The 19192-nt window shown below is 45.5% G+C and overlaps 1 protein-coding gene and 1 pseudogene across 1 annotated transcript in view; one reads left to right on the top strand and one right to left on the bottom strand.

Annotated features, from left to right (window-relative positions):
- The window catches only part of LOC101646761, a 3335-nt pseudogene extending 1431 nt beyond the window's left edge, over positions 1–1904 (bottom strand).
- FGD4 (FYVE, RhoGEF and PH domain containing 4) overlaps positions 1–19192 on the top strand; it is a 265432-nt gene that overhangs the window by 8051 nt on the left and 238189 nt on the right. The window lies entirely within an intron of this gene.

The raw sequence follows: 19192 nt of genomic DNA, 5'->3' as shown, positions 1-19192 counted from the left end.
GTTTCAGTCATTCCTCTTGGCTACATTGCTCTTGATCAAACCCCACCAGGCATCCCACACCCTCCTCACGATTTTAGATCTCTTGTTGTTCCCTTGTCCCTGAGTTTGTTGACACCCCCTTTTCTTTCCCCTGCCTCCCCCTCTCCCATGTGCCTCTGGATTGTTTATCACACCTATCTTATCTAGATAGACATGCAGAGACAATAATGATCACAAAAACAAAACAGCAAAACAAAACAAAAGAAAACAAAAAACCAAAACAACAAAAACTAAACCAACAACAAAAAAGAAAAGCCTGTAAATAGTTCTAGGTCTGTTTTTTGACCTTTAGGAGTGTTTTCCAGGCGAGTCTAATGGGGTGTCACACTTTGTCCCCAAACACTATTTTTGGCATTCCCCGGGGACTTCGTTACTTTGCTCCCCTTGCTGCTCTGTTTCATGCCCTTAGTGTTTCACCCCAGTGTGATGGGGTTAGATCAGGCACAGTTCCTGCACTGTGTCTCCAGTGTTGTTCCCCGTAGTGCTATGATTCAGTGAAGGACATTGTGTCTCACGGTGGGGCTGACCCTATGGTCCTCCCTGTGCATTGACTGCTCTGAGCAGGAATATTGTCCTCGGGGCTTGGTGGGCCAGGATGTGTTTCACTCTCGCTCCTTCCCTCTTCATTTGATCCTGTGTGTTCTGATTAGACGCGCCCCTCTCCCTGAGCTGTAGTGTAGTGCATTCTGCGGGGGGTGGGAGGCGTCCACATAGCTGGGGTTGAGGAGGGCCCTGCAGACTTCCTCTCTATGGGTTCTGTGCGTCATGCTGGTATGTTGCATTTAAGGAGTGGTTCTCTTTTGGTCTATAGCAGCGGTTCTCAACCTGTGGGGTCCAATGACCCTTTCACAGGGGTCACCTAAGACCATATATCCTACGGTCTTAGGAACCAAGACACCATTCCTCTATCCATCTCCAGGCGGGTCCACCCACATGTAGATACATCCACATAAGGGGTCACCACAACATCAGGAACTGTATTAAAGGGTGGCGGCATTAGGAAGGTTGAGAACCTCTGACTCACTATGAGTCAGAATTGACTTGATGGCCATGAGTACGGTGGACAGGTTAGGTGAGGGACGTCATATCTGTGGTGGGCCAGCCCTGTGGTCCTCTCTGTGCATTGGCTGCTTTGGGCAGGAATATCATCCTCAGGGCGTGGTAGATCAGGATGTGCGCCCCTCTCTCTCCCTCTTCGTTTGGTCCTGTGTGCTCTGATCAGATGTGTCCCTCTCTCGGAGCTGTAGCTTCAGTGGTCTCTTCTGTAAGTACCTTCTTCTGGGAAGGAGTTCCCGTAGCTGGGAGATGAGGACGTTCTTTACGGCTCTAGCAGTTAGACCTTGTTTAAGAGCAATTTGAGCCATAGCTCGGTTATGATCCAGACGGGTCAAGCGACTGAAGTTCTCTTTGGGGATGGATGGTGCCGACTCCATGCCAGTCAGACAATTGGTGTTGTCTGGGTTTCCCACAGTGATAGCCTGGACTGAGTTCTTGGCATGTGTACCCAAGGCTGTCCCCTGGGATTTGCAGATTCTCATATTTGCTTTCAGCAAGTCTTTCCTCTTCGGCCCCTCCCTGCCCCTCCCTTCTCGGCACAGGAACCAGGAGAGTGGCTACATCCAGGTCTTTGAGGCAACCTCTTCCTTCTCAGTTGCAATGATATATTTCAGGAGGGAAAGTGCACAGTCCTGTAGCTCCATCAGGACGCCCTCCTGGATGCCCAACATGTTGGGGCGGGGGAGGGGAGGGTTGATACCCAACAGCATGAGAATCAGGGGCTGGTCTTTACCAAAAATAGTGTCATTTCCAGTGCTGTACCACAGGGAGTATCCAGTCTGACCACCCACTCTAGTCACCAGGACTCTGATTGGTTAGACAGGACTGGGGAGGAGGAGGACAATTTCTCTACCTGCACTATTATCCTCGGGGAGCCAGGCCACCACTACCATGGAACCAACTCCTCCCTTCTTTGAACCATGTTGGCTCACTTCTCTCCATCAAAGACCTTTGGTGGCACAGGGGTTAAGCACTTGTCTACCAATGGAAAGGTTGGAGGTTCAAACTCACTATGTGCTACTTGGGAGATAGATGTGGTGATCCACTTCCATAAAGGCTTACTGTTTTGAAACACTATGGGATAGAGCTGCTCTATTTTATAAGATTGTTATGGGTTAGAATCAATTCATTGACAACTAATTTTGTTTCGGTTTTGTTTTTCACACCAACAATTTTATATATTCCACATGAGTATTCTTACATCCAGGTATGGATAATGCCTATCTCATGGGCATGAGCTGTCAATGAGATATTCTTTATTCAAAGTTAATCACTTTCATAAGTGTTTATTTAAACATTACAAGTGACCGGTCCCAAAGTATAGAGGTGTCCCTTTTAACCTTCGTACAGATGGTTCATCTTCATTAAAGCTGGACGGTTCACTCCTTTACTTTGGACACGTCTGACGTTGTGTGTTTGTTTTCGGTAACAAATTTAGAACCACTTGCAGGGCATTGTCTAGAGTTATCTGTTTTCTGCTAGCAGTTGATGATGTGAACATTAGTACCAGCTGCATTTTGGGAACCTATCATCATTTTTGAGTTATTGCTTCACTTGAGCAGACATGGAGGGAAAACAAGCACAGCTGCTCTACTCGCTTCAAACACGCACTCTTGCACTGGAATTAAACTGTGAAAGCCCCCAATTTGCAGCGTCTGTGGAAACCTGGGCGCTGTCATTCATTGTTCTGGGCTTGCCCTGAGCTTTGATGCAGCCTGGCTGAACACAAATGGTTGGCCTGTACAAAACTGAAGTTGTTCCCCAGGGCGGTTCTTGGGCAAGAGCTCTCTAGAGGAGCAAACTAGTGAAGCGTATGTATGCATACTGAGAACTTTGTCTCAGAAATGGCTCACGAATTTGTAGAAGCTGGCAAATTCCACGTATGCAGGTCAGATGTCAGTTGTCAGTCTGGAGGCTTCTGATTCACATAGCTTCAGAGACTGATGATGCAAGTCAGATGGTCTTAACTCCCAGGATTGGCAGGCAATTTGGCAGGCCAGTAGGACCCCAAACTAGCAAAAAGCAGCACATTCACTTGTATTGGAAGCAGGTCACACCCCCAAGGAAGTTTCCTTTCAGTTGACTGGCTGCTCACAGCAAAAATCTTCAGTGAGGTAATTTGTGGGAAACAAAGATTTCTCCCAAGTCATCTCCCCCAAATATATGTTAAATTTAGGACACTGCTTGCAGCTAATGGTAAGTGATTGTCAAGTTACCTCCCTGAAGGCATTCAGTTGCCAGCCTACTGTCTGGTCCCACCTCAAGAGGGGCCCACTCCCTGTTGTTAAGGACAATGGGCTACTTTTCCCTAAAGGCTTGTGACCATCAGTCTGGTCCCTGTAGATAGAGTTTACACTCTACTGCTAATGGTTTCCACAGAGAGCCAGAGAACAGGTCAAACCTGTTCAGTGACATCCAAAGTTAGGCTGCTGTCCTGAATCTAGGATCCGCCCATCTTGTCACATGTGTACCACCAATTCTGCTTCTTCTTATTGCGTGTATTTCCCTAGATTGTCCCCTTCTCATTGCTGTATTACCTATAGTACAACCCCTTCCTGTTATGTATGTAATTAGTGGGCTTGCATGCCCCCCAAAGATATGTAAGCCTTGGTTAGCAATAAAGATTCCCCTTGGCCTCTCTCTACTCCTCCATCCTCTCTCCTCCTGTCCTCGCTCCTCTGTTCCCTTTCCCCTTGTCCTCCTTCCCCTCCCTCTCTCTCCACGTGGACCACCAAGCTGGGCTGAGGTGAACATGCTACCATGAAATGTGTCTGACTCCATTATTTCATTCTCTCTTGTATCTCTCATGCTCTCTAGGACTTTACTGTAATCTTTACCTATATTAAGTGTGCAATTGCACCTATAGAATCCACGATTAGTTGTGGGGCCTGGCCTTTCCCCCCACAGTAATTATGGTAGATCTGGTCATAGGGAGTGACTGCATCAAACTATCAAACCACTGAGAATATCACGGCGCGGAGAAGTTGACTATCAAAGGGCAGGATTTTGTGTTAGGCCAAATAATAAGCCCCCTACTACCATTGAGCAGATTCTAATTCACAGCAACCCCAGAGGAGCCAGTAGACACTAAGTTAATACACACACACACACACACACACACACACACATATTTTACTAAGTTAATATTTAAAGAACACTTAGCCATAAGATTATTCTGTGATGGGAAGGTATAGAAGAATAAGAGATGGCTGCATCCATGAACTTGGTTGTGGAGGTAAAATGTAAAATACGATTCAGCAATAAAACGGAACAACAAAAAAGAAGCAATTAGAACTGACTTTAAGGTTTCTCAGACTGTAAGCCTTTATAGGAGCAGCCAGCCCACAGTTGCAGGTTTGAACCCCTGGCCTTGCAGTTAGCCAGTTAGCAGCCCGATGCTAAAACCACTACTTCTCGGGCCGCTTACATGTTACTAGCCTTAAAAAGTGTACTTATTTTTATAACCAATATTTAAAGGTTTTATATATTTAGTTTAAAAGTATATTTAAAGCATATGCTGGTGAGTATAACTAGGTGAAAAGTCAATGTTTAGAGCCAACTAAATTGCAAGATATCTCATTTGAAACCTGAAGGGCTATTTGTCATTGTAAAATGCAATGAAGATTAATGCATAGGGAGTTATAAACTATACATTGTAAAGTTACAAACTAAGCTACGTTCAAATTCTGATAAAAGTCCTGGTTTAAAACATCAATACAGAATAGAACTTGAATAAAGTTTTGTTCCTTTGTGGGAAGATTAGTGTAGCATTTCCCCCTGACCATGCTGCCTTTCTGCTGTCATTGCTGACTCACTGATCCCTGTGATGTTGGAAGTCCAGACACCTGGGCCTAAAGTCAGCCCTCCAGCATGAGGGCAATTTTGATGCATTGTCAACAACCGGAGGGCAAGAAGTGCTGGGTGGAAGGGAAATGGCCAGAGTGGTGGTGGCTCGCCAGACAGGACACTTTTGATTGTGCTCCCTCAGCTTTAGAGAGCACTGCGTATCTGACCAGGAGCACTGGTGGCCAAGTGGGCGGTTGTGCAATGGGCTGCTAACAGCACAGTCAGCAGTTCAAGCCCAGCAGCTACTTCACAGGAGAAAGGTGAGGCAGCCTGCTCCCATAAAAGTGACTAGACGCAGAAAGCCTAGAGAGCAGTTCCACCCTGTCCTATAGTGTATGAGTTGGAACCGACAGACTGGCCGGGGGCAGTACATCCACCTGGCCTTCATGGTCACACCGAGTCGGTGTCTGCTGGCTTATGCATCTGATTGAAGTAGCATATTGCTGACACTGTCTGGAAATCCATAGTAGGTTGAAATACAATTTTACCCCCAGGTGCCATTCAAAGTCCTAAGCCACAGCAGTATCTGTCCTCGATATCCTTAGCAAACTCAGGCATAGTCAAACCATAGCTTTCCCTACAAATAGGTCTTGATTAATTTTCTTTAATTTATCTCTAGGTTTAATATCTATTGCAATGGCTGCTCAGAACTCAGAAAAAATTGATGATTGCATCGTTTATTAAAGATACCAAGTGGTATGCCAGTGAGGAATACTCAGGGTAGTTGATTATCTGAACATGTTATAAAGTTTCAGGTCTGTTAAGAAATGCCCAAAGGGGCATATCACTGTGTAAGCCTCAACCCCGAGGCTCTGGGGTCAGCAAACCCAACTCCAGTGCACGGTAAGCCTCAGCTGGAAGGCATTCAGCTCCACGTCCCTGGCTCAGCAAGTTCCACTTCCTCAATTAACTGATCAGAGGCACCCCATTCCGTAAGCCAGTCTCCTGCATAACAGCATTTAGCTCTACTTGCTCTATGGGCTGGGAAGTGCGCCACTCTGTTCCACGCTCTGGCTCCAGGTTCTGCTGCTCCTCTGATGTGGTGGCTAACATCTGGATCCAGGGGTGGGGGTGGGGGGATCTGTGCAGGGATCTCAGGTTCAGAAGGAGCTCTCCACTCCTGGCTCTGGCTGGTAATGAGCTCCCTCCTCCTGCTTCTCAGAGGGCTTATTTTACACACCGCAGGATGGCATTCCGGGAACCCTGTTTGCAGTTAGTCACAGGTGAATCCTATCAGTATTTACCCCCACCTTCTTACCAGATCCATGCAGGGAAAGGTCATTTGGTGGTAAAGACTTTGGCTAGTTGAGCCACATTAAATCACTTAAAAAAAAAAATTTTACTCAGAGATCTTTAATGCTTTATTTTTTTAATTAGTTGTGATAAAGGATCTTTAATGCTTTCAACAAATACTTGGATGCTGTCTGTTAGGAATCAGAGTTAGATTCCTACCTGTAGGGTTTCTGAGGCTATAAATCTTTACAAGAGCAAAAAGCCTCATCTTTCTCCAGTGGAGCACCTGGTTCATTTGAACTGCTGAACTTGTGGTCAGCAGCACACCTGGAAGTCACCAGGGCGCCCTGTGTTGGAGAATAGGTATCAAGGCAAGAGGAATATACTAAGGTTTGTAGTGTGGTCTCGGGTTACACTGCCTAGATATGGTTCCTTCTCTAGTAATCAACTGGTTGAACTTGGGCAAAAACACAACTTTTTATCTAAGTTTCTTCATCTATAAAGTGGGGAAATTAATATTGCCCACAACATGGCATTATTAGGATAATGAAATGAGTGACTGTTCTTCAGAGGTTTAGAGCAGTACCTGGGGGTAGTTACTACTGTTGTGTAGGAATGGCATGGGCACTGCCCTCCCAGCCTGGGATCCTTAGGGCTCCTTGCCTCATTGAGCAGTCATGGGCTGTTTATAGGGCTCCGAACACCTGCTGAGCACCAGTCACTGCTGAGGTGCAAGCTCTTGACACTTGTCTTTCTGCCCCTTCCACCTGAGCCTTTCTCTGTCTTGCTCAGCGCTGCCTTCCACTGCTTATCACCTTGAACCTTTTCTCCTGTGTCCTAGCCCCTGTTTGACACTGGAAAACTTTCTAAAGCCTGAATTTTATTACAGAACTGCCCTCTGCCCTGGCTCCCTGATTGGAACCTGACTTTCTCCCAGTAACTCTAGTCCCCCGCTGATCCAAAAGACGGTTGCTCATCTTCCATGACCCACATATTTCCTGGCTAGGACCAGAGGTCAGCACACTCTTAGCTCACCCCAACTACTTCTAGTCTATCTCTTGGGAAAAAATTCTCATTTTCATTTCTGCCAGTGTCCTAACTTCCCTTGTGACATTTCTTGTTTCTCCACTGCTTCCGTCCTAGCAGTCCTTAATTCTGTAGTCGGTCATCACTCCTTGAGTGCTGAAGGGGTCAACAACTAAGGAGTGAATGGTTGAACTACCAATTACTTTGGCACAATTTGTTTCTAAATAGAGTGGAAATCGATACGGCCAGTGGTCGCAGGCTCCGTATTGATGATTTTAAAGGGGAGGCTAGATGAGTTAGTGGCTGGGTTGGAGAGATGACTGAGGACAAGCCGTGACCCTTCCTGACCTGTAACCCTAACTTACAACCTAGAGGTTCTGATAACATCAGTGGGTTTCGGCATTCCTTTTGTGTTCATGTGCTCCCATAATCAATGCGTAGTAATTTTGTTTGAATATGTATTGGGAAATCATGAGATTAACATAGTCTATTCTCCTTGAGACTAACTGGACGGTGATCTCCATGACCTGATTACTTTTGCAATTCTTATTACTCCCACCATCTTTTCTGAGGCTGTGATGTCTCGACCTCAGGGCCTGTTGGAGGATGTCATAGCAATGTCATCATCCTGTTAGGAACGCCCTTTAGTTTTTCTTGTTATGGGTTATGCATAGCATTATAGAGCTATCTGTATTTAGCGTTGTGATACACAGTAAAGGGGATGTGAGCTGTATTGCCCCAAGATGTGGACCAGTGGGGAAGAGCTCACAAAACCAACTAGAGGACGGGGAACTGACTGGGGTGTTAATGAAAGCTCCTATTTAGCCCTTTTCTAAAGAACTGGTAAGTAGGTTGCCTGCCATGAAAACCATGAAAAGCAGGGCAAGAGGAGTGGGGAGGAAGCAAGGAGGGAACTGCCAACAGCCCTGGTTATTGTTCGGGAGTCAGCATGGGGCCCAGAGCAGACTCAAGCTCATTGAGAGGGAACAGATGCCTTTTCCAAGTTTGGGAACGGAGAGAGACCACAACCGTGTCTTCTTGCCCTGAGCTTTGGCAATATCGCGGGCATTGGGAAGGCAGAACAAAGAAATGGGAAAGTAAAGTCATTCCCAGGACCCCCACCCTCAGTGGGCAGCTGCCGTCATGGGAGCGGCGTGGTTTGTACAGCTTCCTGAGGGGCAGCAGGGCGCCAGCACTAGGGGCTTTTCTTCTTCGTGAACTTAGGGGTGGTGGTTAGTTTCTGTAAATTTAAGGAAAGTTGTCTTGGCAACCCACTGCCGACGGCACTTGCACATTAAAGGACTTTGAGTCAGAATATTCCTTCAGATCTTTTGTCCATGCTTCATTCCTGGCAAAGATTCCTGGCTCCACTGCTATTTAGAGTTTTCTTTTATATCTTAAACAAGCCCTTTTATTTTCCTTGCTGGCCTGATTTTGGTCTCAAAGGTCGTTCTTTACCTTGATCAGTTCCTGCAGATGCTGCCGTACTTTCAGAAAACAGGCTTTTTTTTTTTTAATTCTTTTTTAAGAAAACAGGCTTTTACGATGGACGTTTGGAGAAACTTGCTTTTACATCCGCTTGATTTCTTGTAGAATAAGTTTCCCTTTGTTAATGTTTTCGCTCTGATATTTCCTCTGCTCATTTGGTAAGTGATTCAACCTTGACTAATGAAGCATCAGGCCTGATGTTCCTGAGTGAGCCATCCAGACTCTAAAAAGGAAAACCCCCCACTTCACCACCGTTGCCTCTTAAATGCGCCGACACAGTAAGACCTTCCCTGGCCACCTGTTTACAACTGGAAGCCCCCAGTTTCGACTGCTTTCCTTGCTTTTTTCTTCACAATAGTTAACACATTCTGTTTTATTTACCTCGTTTGTTTCCCTCACCCACACATAGACCAAACTCTGCCAGAACAGGAGTTTCTGTCTTTAAACTGTGATTACCAAAGGCGGGGAACACTGAGGATTCCCATTGTGCAGACTGCCAGCTTTGGGTTGGGGGCTTGGTCCAGTGAACGTATATCTATATAGACAGGCAAGGAGGCAGCAAAGTGTATGTTTCTGGTGTGATGGTGAACGTGAAGCCCTGGGCAGATGGAGAGGTGAGTACTGGGCCTTGATCTTTTGCACTTGAACATCCAGGGCCACAGCAGCAGGGTCACCGTGGGCTGCTGCTTTGATAGGAACAGGTATGCGATCTGAGCACAGAATCAAGCTGCCATAAGAACAAGGTCGTGACAGAAGTTGGTGTGAGAGTTTTGATTCATGAAGTTGAGAATTGTTTATATAAAGGGACTTTCTCCATTACCGTTTCTGGTAAATTGGTAAACGAAGATACATTTTCATGAGGGCGGTGACCTCTCCTGCCTTGTTTCCCGCTTTATCTTCAGTCCCTCGGAGAATTGTGTGGTCGTATTCATGTTTACTAAATACTCATGAACGAGTGAATGGAGTGGGTGAAATCCTATGTTGATGATTTAGTTCATGCCCGCCCTAGTTCACACACGTTTATTACCTCCTGTTCTAAACTTCATGTCGTTTCTTTTTCCCAATAAAGTTCCTTTAAGTGAGTTGGGTACGATGAGTTTTCAAAAAGTTCGTCGAAGATTTCCATGATCTTGTTTTAAGACACAAAAGACCCCAATCTAAAATATAATTTAAGGAGAACACTGATTGATTCTTAAGTGGAACAAAGACAACACAAAGTCAGGCACATCATCCAGATGAGGGAGGCCAGAACGAGGCCAGAATGGCGTTTGAAGATTCATAGCCACACAAAAAGAAGAAAACTCAAACTCACTGCCACGGAGCCCATGCTGACTCCTAGTGAGCCTATAGGACAGGGTAGAAGTGCCCCTGTGAGTTTCTGAGACAGTAGATCTTTAGAGGAGTAGAAAGCCCCAGCTTTCAGTCACTGATAGCTGGTGGTTTCGAACCGATAGCTGGTGGTTTCGAACCGATGACCTTGTAGTTAGCAGCTCAACCCCTAACCAAAAGATAAACTCATGATTGGTGGCAAACCAATACATCAGTTACAGGTGGGACTACAAAGAGACCAGGACCCTGATTGGGGCACAGAGATAAAAGAGCTTACAAGATTGGCCCAGGGCCTCTTCCCCAAACAGGCCACGATTGATAGGGCATGATTCCAGAAAGTGTGACCCCACCCCCAGTACTGTCCATCAAGGACTCCCCCAGGCAAGCCCCTAAGGGACAGTCCTCTGAGTCTCTCTCCCCTTTTTTGAGTTAATGATCAGAAAATTCAGCGGAGGCTTAATACATGTGGGGACTCTGCAAATGGCTTTTGGGCTTTCCCTACCATCCATAGCTGTCTGCGTTCCAGATGCTCGGATTAAGCTCTGATACAATCGTTTAACTTCATTTTCTCCTTGAAGTTTTTGAGGCTGCCTACTATATTTAAGAGATGATTTAGAGTTAAAGAAGTGAACTGCAGCTTTCAAAATTGTTATCTGTCGTATGTAACAAAACATTCTCTAATGCAGTGGTTCTCCACCTTCCTAATGCCGTGACCCTTTAATATAGTTCCTCGTGCTGTGGTGACCCCCCCCAACTATAATTATTATTTTTGTTGCTACTTCATAACTGTCATTTTGCTACTGTTATGAATTGGGTGACCCCTGTGAAAGGGTCATTCGACCTCCAAAGGGGCTGCACCCCACAGGTTGAGAACCGCTGGTCTCATCGGTATTGAAGTTAGTCACATCAGTGACAATTGTCTCTTCGGGTCTAAATCACATCTCCAGAAGTCTCTCTAGGTTGAGGGTGGCGACAATAATTTGAAGGAAAAGAATCCTTTGGCAAGCACAGGGCCAGGCAGGCTGGCTGGCTGATAGGGTTAAACTTGAGTTACACAGCACTCTTGGCCTATTCCTTCAGTTTTCTAGGTTTCCTGACACACTGCATCCCTTTCTAGTGCTTGGAATGACTTCTTGTGCGGTCCGACTCACGACCTCTGCAGTCGGACGGTCCGCACCCTCTTCACACTGACTCATCTGAGCCCTGTGTCCACCCATCTCACTGAGGGGCTTTCTCTTTGGTGTTGCTTTATTCAGATTGGCCTCTCCTGCTAACCTGTCCCAGAGACAGGACAGGAAGTCTCAGTATTTTCACTTCTAAGGAGCATTCTGACTGTACTTCTTCCAAGACAGTCTGAAAATTTCTGTTCAAACGTGTAAGATCCAGGAGACTCTTAAACAACGATAATTGTTCTGACCCATGCTAGTTTGTCTTACATGTTATTCATACACAGAAAAGTTGGTGACTGTACAGCTTTAAAACAAACGAGCAGTAATAGTTTGAATTGAAAAACAAAACAAAAAACCTTTTCATAGATGGAATATTGAAAATAATTTTTTCCCCTCTTCAAATGTGTGAATTTCATGTATAAGAAAGTCATTTTTACTTTATAGATTGAATTAAGTTCTTATGTCCTTGGAAACAGCTTGGCCTTTTCAAAGAAGAACGCTTTAATTTCACTGTCTTCTTCAGAAAGGTCATTTCCTTCATGTAAATGAGGGTGTCCGTGTGTCTGGTTCACTGGGTGGCTTCTTGGTGGATGTGATGAACTTAATCGCCTCCGCAGTGCTTCCTATTAGGAAGGTGGGCGTACAGAGCATCCGATCACATTTTGGAGTTCTTGACTATGACTAACTTGTGAACAAGGCTCGTATCTATTCTAACGCAAAGATCGACCCAATGTGATTAGACACAACAGGTGTTCTGCCTGAACTTTGTACATTGTGTAAAGTCACAGTAGGAACAAAATTTAATAAAATGGAATATGCCTAATGATGAAGGGTAGGCATTCCTGTAGCTTTATTTCTTTAGAATGTGCTAGAACTGACTGAGAGGTCGGGTCCAGTAGCCGGACTTGCCGGGGTTCGAGTTCTGCCTCTACCATTTCAGAGCTTTGGTGGGTAGAGGGGTGGGAAAGAGTAACTTGACCTTGCTGAGGCTGCTTCTTCAGAAAGCCAGGAGAGTGAAGGTACTTTTAAAACAGTGTTGTAAAGGGTTATGTGAAGTAATAATGCATGTGAAATCTGGTCATTTGCATATCCAGTCTTCAATAAATCTAATCTGCAAGTTAAATACAGTGAAACCAGCTTGAGCCAGAACTCAACAAGCCGGTGTTGTTTTTCCAGGTCTGCAGTCTTTTATCACGTGTTTTCTTCAAAGTACTTAAGAGCTCCCATGGCAGGTTTTTTGCCTTTTACAAGTTTTGGTGTACACAGGTTTTACTTTGTGTTATATGCGTGCATGGATGTTAAGCAGCTCAGTTAGAATTGGCTTTAGGCCTTTTGAGAGATGCTTAATAAAACTGTTATCTAGCCACAGTCAAAACGTCATTAGAAAGATAGCCCTTGGAAAAACTAGCAGGCTCCGTTCATTTCAGATTAGCTGGCGTTTTCATTTTCCCTCCTGTGTTACACAGGGAAGCTGTATTAACACGCCCCTTTGGATGTGTCCCGCATGACGGGTATCTGTTCATTCCCCAAAACGTGCACTGTTAATCGCGGGACCATGTCTAGAAGAGACACAGACAGGTGGGTTCATGAACTTTCCTGTGTTTCATGAATTCTGTATCCCACTGACATGAGGGGGTTGGAAAACTCATGCAAGGGTTTCATTCTGCGCCCGTCTTTCTGTGGACGGTCTGAAACGCCCTCTAGTTGTGTCACTCTGAACAGTCTTTTGTCGTGTTATTCCTCTCGAATGCTGGCTGTGCCAGTGTGCACACACGATCGTTGCACCTTCTTTTCTCATCTGAGGAAGTAATGAATGCGCAGTTGCTTTATAGAATTGGATTGGGAACAGACAGCCTAAATATATTGCATACTTAGCTGCGTGACTTAGACTAAATAGTTGAAGCTTATTAGTCTACTTCTAATTAAACCAGAAGAAACTCAATCACTTTGGAGCGTTGGAAGAGAGTTGGGCACTGTCATGTTCCTCACACTGGCATCACTAAGGGGTGCTGTGACTCCCACGTGTTAACACTGCCAGCAGGGGTGACACCTAAAGAGCTGTCGAGAAAAATAAAATGGGAGAGAGACTAACATCAGCACCAGCCCACAGCTGCTTGCTATGAAGTGGAGGTCAGACATCCCGCCTATCAACTACCTTTTAACCAATTCTCACATCAGCTGACCCTCCCAAAGCACTCTACTTCTCAGCTGGGTTTTCTGATTCGGTGCAATGGTCACAGAACCCCTGAACCATTTTCACAGGTAAGGGCTTTCTTAGGGAAGTAACAGGTTACAATTCTGATCAGGAACAGCTCTGGATATAGTTTTTCATTCAGGACAGCTTCTTGGCTGTACTCACAGGCTGGCCTTTCCTTGGCCCTTGGTCACTTGGGCCAGGCTGGCCTCTGCCCTCCCTGAGCAAGTGTTCCTAAGCTCTGTAGCTCTACCAGTAAGCGCCTGAGGGAACCACAGTCCCTCTGTGAGCTGCAGTCTGAAGGTACTCTGCTCTCTATGGGTTGGCAAGCATAGTTCTGAAAAGTGCCTGAAGTTATGCTCCTCTGCCAGGAAGCCTCTTTTCCCAAGGAACTTGCTTTGTAGGTTGCCAGGAACTGAACCAACACTGAAGCACCTTACCTCATGAGTTGGGAAGGCCACTCTGCCAACATGCACCAATCTCCTGGTTCTGCTGATACTGTTTCTCTGCCGTTGATTTCTTGCTGCTTCACTGCCTCCGGTGTCACAATTGTGTCTTCTGGGTCTAGGAGGTTCTCAGCACAAGGACCCCTGTGCTCCACTCCTACCTCTTCTTGGTGGTAGTGAGGGTCCACTCTTTGCATCTCTGTTAAGCTCATGTTAAGCCACAAAACTCAAACTTACTGCCATCAACTCCTAGGATCCTATTGGACAGAGTAGAATGACCCCTGTGGGGTTTCCAAGACCATAACTCTTTTCTTTCTCCCAGGGAGCAGCTGGAGGTTTCTAACGGATGAAGTTAGCAGCCCACTGCATAACCACTCAACCACCAAGGCTCCTCCAAGCACCTCATTAGGGTTCCTTACACCTTGTTTATAGGGTTCCACACACCTGCTTTGCACTGTTAGTAAGGTGTTCGATCCCATTGAACAGGCCACAAGCATCTTATGTGCGTAGTCCCACCAGGAATTTGAGGGGGAGGAGGTCATTCAGAGCAGTGAATCATACCACCTCTAGGTAGGTTTTTATTTTTTGAGATGGAATATTGTTAAGGACAGAGAAGACTGTGTATGCAGTGTAATTGATATTTTACACAGTAAAGGTATAAGCACTCAGACATATTACAGGCCATTGTTTCTGCCCTCTGTATCAGAACAGTTGCTGCATCGGCTCTCTCGTTAGAATTACTTTAGGTGATTCATGGCTTATGAACCGTTGGCTTGTGGCCTGGGGTTTTTACGGTAGGTTTAATTATAAATCAATTTTCTGACCCGCCTAGTTAAAGCACAAAGCTCACCGAACCATGGCCTTGGCCTTGGGATCTGGTGACGGTGGTTCAGCTCGTTTCCTGTCTCCAGCTATTGTTAAACAATGTTATTATCTCCAGGATCTGCCCTTGTTTGTAAAGCAGGACACTTTTACTGTGATGCACAAAACGGTGGGAGAATGCTAAGTCAAGAAGAACATAAACCATTCTTGAAGAGCTCAGTATTGCTTCCTATTAGCTGCTGCCTCAGCCCCCAACTCATGGAAACCCATGTACAGAAGAACAAAAGAGCCCGTTAGTGTCATCACCATGCGAGGTTGTGGATTGGACCATGTGACTTTCCAACGGCTCATTTCCAGAAGTAACGCCACTTCTTCCTTCCCGGTCTGTCTCAGCCTGGAAGCTCTGCGAAGCCCGGTCAGCATCGCAGCAGCACGCAGGCCCAGACGGGGGCTCTTCATGAGGTGCGGGTTGGCCGTCATCGAACCTGGCTTTTCCGCGGGGAAGGCGAGAATTCCCCCACGCTATTGGTAGTTGTCACAGAGTGAGTGATGCAGCCTTCTAACTTTTTTTGTGTGCCTTCAATGATGGCAATTTTGAAGAAGGAACGGTATTTGAAAGGGCCTAAAACCAAATAGCATGATAATTGTGAATTTTAAAAAACTGAGAGTTTGCCTTTTCAGATAGTAAAATTTACTAGTTTTTTCCCTTAAAATCCCTTAGAATTCTGAATCAAGCAAGTTTTTGACAGAGAAGTTGCTCCTCTTTAAGTGTCGAATATGACAAGGTATATTGTTAGGTAGCCGGATAGGGGGGTGTACCTCTCCATGCCTAGGGCCCCCTACAGGAAGTTGGAAGCTGATACAGGCTAAAGGGCATGTGCAAATTCAGGCCCTGGAGCCAGGAAGGAGGTACAACTGGGTGGGCCCCAAACTAGGCCAGCTGGGCTTAATTCCGCCAGTGGAGTCAACCGGTACTGTCGACCACGCCTCCCAGCAAAAGGCCCTAAAACACCCGGAACCTGGAAATCACCCTCTGTCCAGCTGCTCCTCGGCCTTCCACCCCGCCATTCCTCGGTGTCTCTGTCTGTCTGTCTCTGGCCTCAGGTCACCACGTGTGGGAGTACCGTCCTGTGTTTAGTTAACTGTAAATCCTGAAACTTCTTCCATCCTTTATAAAAACACACTTGGATCACAAACCAGGCTTCTGCGTGAATTCTTTCTCATGCGAAGCCAAGAGCCGGGGTATTTCCCACCCGAGAACCCGAACAGTCTGACCCATGTAAAGACAAAGAGTGTTGTTCGGTGCCATCGAGTTGGTTCTGACCCACAGCGACCCCTTGTTCAACAGAACAAAATACTGCACTGCCCCGTGCCTTCCTCACAGTGGTCCCATTCTTGAGCCCATTGTTGCGGCCACAGTGTCCATCCATCTCCTTGAGAGCCTGCTCCTCCCCCACTGTCCCTCTGTTTTACCAAACACGATGTCCTTCTCCAGGGACTGGTTGGTCTCTCTTGACATCATGTCCAAAATATGTAAGATGATGTCTGGCCATCCTAACCTCTAAGGAGCACTCTGGCCACACTTCTTCCAAGATCAGTTTGTCCTTTTAGCAGTCCACAGTACTTTCAGTGTTCTTCAGTGCCGCAATTCAAATGCACCTTTGGGCTTTCTTATTCAGTGTCCACCTTTCACACGCCTATGAGGCAATGGGAAATACCAGGACTTGGATCAGGCGCACCTTAGTCCTCTAAGTAACATCCTTCCTTTACCACACTTTCAAGAGGTTTTGTGCAGCAGATTTACCCAGTACAGTATATCTTTTGATCTCTTTAACTGCTGCTTCTGTGAGCCTTGATTATAGATCCAAGCAAGATAAAATCTTCAACAACTTCAACTTTTTCTCCATTTATTATGATGTTACCTATTGGTCCACTTGTGAGGATTTTGGCCTCCTTACATCGAGTTGTAATCTGTATGGAACAGTGCAATCCAAGAAGATTGAGGCCAAGAATGGGTGGGGGTATTTTGGAATCTGGGAGAAGTGTTATAAAAAAGTATGTTGCAAATGTGTAACAAATTTTAAATGTTTCCTACCAAATCATGTGACAAAATACTTGAAATGGTGATTGGTACTGTAAATAAACTGAATTGAAATTTCTCACCTCTGATAAATTTGTCTTATTAGAAACTTGTTCAGGAGTTCAGCAAATTGGGAAAGAACAAGGGTAAATTTTGAATAAACTGCCCTAAAACTATGTACCTTCTGCTAACATTTATTAGTTCAAGATTTTGGGTGTGTGCATTAATTAGCATGAGAAAATGTGAGAAATTTGAGGTGTGAAGGTAGGTCAGAAGTCACTAAAAACATGAGAAACCAGCTCTTGCCAAAGTAAGAGTGACTAGAAAAAGGAGTAGGTGCCCAGCAGAAGAAAAAATGTTGCTCTCTTGTTTGACATGTCTCAGTTGGTTAGTCCTTACAGAAAAAAAGAACTTTCTTACTAGAGTGCACCATTCATAACATAATCATGTTTAAAATAGGCTTTTACAAATATTAAGCTTATCGAGACTTCCATTTTTGTTTAATTTTGCTATTTGTGTGGTGTAAAAAGGTTTTTAGAGAATTTGAGTTTGGACTCTTGTGTAGGAATGGTTACAGATTGGTGGTTGCAAGGGGCTCTTCCGGTTTGGACTATAGGAAATGTCTTCATAAGATTGTTGAATAAAATGTGTTGTGGTGTTGGAAATGATAGTTGGAAAGATACTTGTGACTCCTTTGGGCACTATTATGCATGACCTTGAACGTCCTGATGGGCTGTTCTTGTTCAGTCTTGTCTTGGCCCCGTTTAAGACCTAGTAATAAAGGGGTTTCTATAAATTTGAATTTAGGGGTCTTTTTTCACCTAACACATGCACATGCACACCCACCTGTCACTATGAGTCAGACCAACTTGGCATTGGGTGTTTAAAAACTTTTTTTTTTAATTGGGTGAGTTGTGACTTTGGTATATACTTGTAAGAGACTGAAATTTCTTTTTCTTTTCTTTTTAAATTTCTTTGTGAAAACACAGATTCAAGAGAGCTTGTCCAGGTACCTCCTGCTTGTAAATCATCTTGTCTTTCAAGAGAAGTCAAAACATTTTCCTGAAATTTCTAAATGATTGCAACTAATTTAAAACTGTGAATTTTGTGGCCCATACCAAACAGACCTTCAGGCGCTACCCTGTGTGTGACATCTGACCTAAGTGTGGAGCATCATTCTGCTTCAGGGGAAGCACTGGCACTGGTTCCTGGTGGCGAGAGTTAGGAAGTGGGGGTGCCTGGACTATCCAGAGGGGCAGCAGACCTGCAGGGGCCGTTTCTAGGAACTGGTCCACAGAAGTAGCATTGTATCAGAACCCTGAAGCACAGGCAAGAGTTAGGGTGGGCCAGTGAGGGATAGGCAGCTCCGCTCAGAGGTGGGAAATGCCAGGCTGGTGATTCCAAGAAGTAGTAGTTAGTAATTGTTTTGCTCAGAGTTGGATCATAGATAATCCAAGTGCTTCGAGACAAGAAAGAATAAAGCAAAGCTCTCGTCTCTGCTGAGACCCCCGCACGCACACGCACATGCCCACTCAGGCCTCCCCAAATGAGTTTTGAAATGGAGCTTGAAAGAGTGTGCTTGTTTTGAAGACGCGACTCAACCAGTGTCCGTCCATTTTCATTAGGGGAACAGCTAGTTTTCTACACGTGGTGGTGGTGGTGGTGGTGGTTGATAGCTGCTATCTATTTGGTTCCCGACGCCTGGCAACTGTTCCCCGTAAGGGTTTGTGTCCCCGAGCAGCAGATCCTAATTCAGTGTCTTCAAGTTCGAAAAAGAGAAGTGAATTAGAAAGTGGCACCGGGAGGGAGCAGGCTGTCTTGATGGAGTGCTGTCTGAAATCAGAATACATAGATTATATGCCTTTTGTTTCGGAATTCACACCTGTGGGGGGAGTCATGTACAGATGTTGTATATTAACTCAGATTTCCGGATGATCACAATGCAATTGTTGACTCTTGGCAGCAAGCAGAACAATACAGGTCAAGTCTTAGGACAATGTCAGGATGTCCCTGTCGACTAACCAGATGAGGGGAAATTCATTTTTTGGTCATTAACAAACAGGGGCTGGGGGTGGGGCGCGGATGCCGAGCTGTTAGCAAGGTCAACAGCTCAAACTCACAGGTTCTCTGGGAGGGAGAAAGATGAGGCTTTCTACGCCTGTAAAGATTCAAAGGAAACCCAAAGGGGCAGCGCTCCCTGTCCTGTAGGTCATTGTGCGTGAAAACGGACTGCAGAGCGGGAGTTTTGAGGACAACTAAGAGAGGCCTCTGTGAAGTTCCAGCAGTCTTCTTCAGTGCCTTAATGACTCTCAGAGTTACCCTGTTCTCTCGGGAGGCCTTCGCATCCCGTTGTTGGCCTCTGAGAAAGACAGAAAACACAAATAGTCCAAAGAGACCGAGGTGAGAGACAGGAAAAACGTGAGTTTTCAGTAATTAGGCCAGCGACAGTAAGTTTGGTCACACA

The sequence above is a fragment of the Echinops telfairi genome, unplaced genomic scaffold, assembly GCF_000313985.2.
Source record: "Echinops telfairi isolate 266 unplaced genomic scaffold, ASM31398v2 ScPeMD7_7406;HRSCAF=8444, whole genome shotgun sequence".
Lineage (NCBI taxonomy): Eukaryota > Metazoa > Chordata > Mammalia > Afrosoricida > Tenrecidae > Echinops > Echinops telfairi.
Note: the sequence above shows the minus strand (reverse complement) of the source record. Positions and strands in the feature narration are given on the sequence as shown.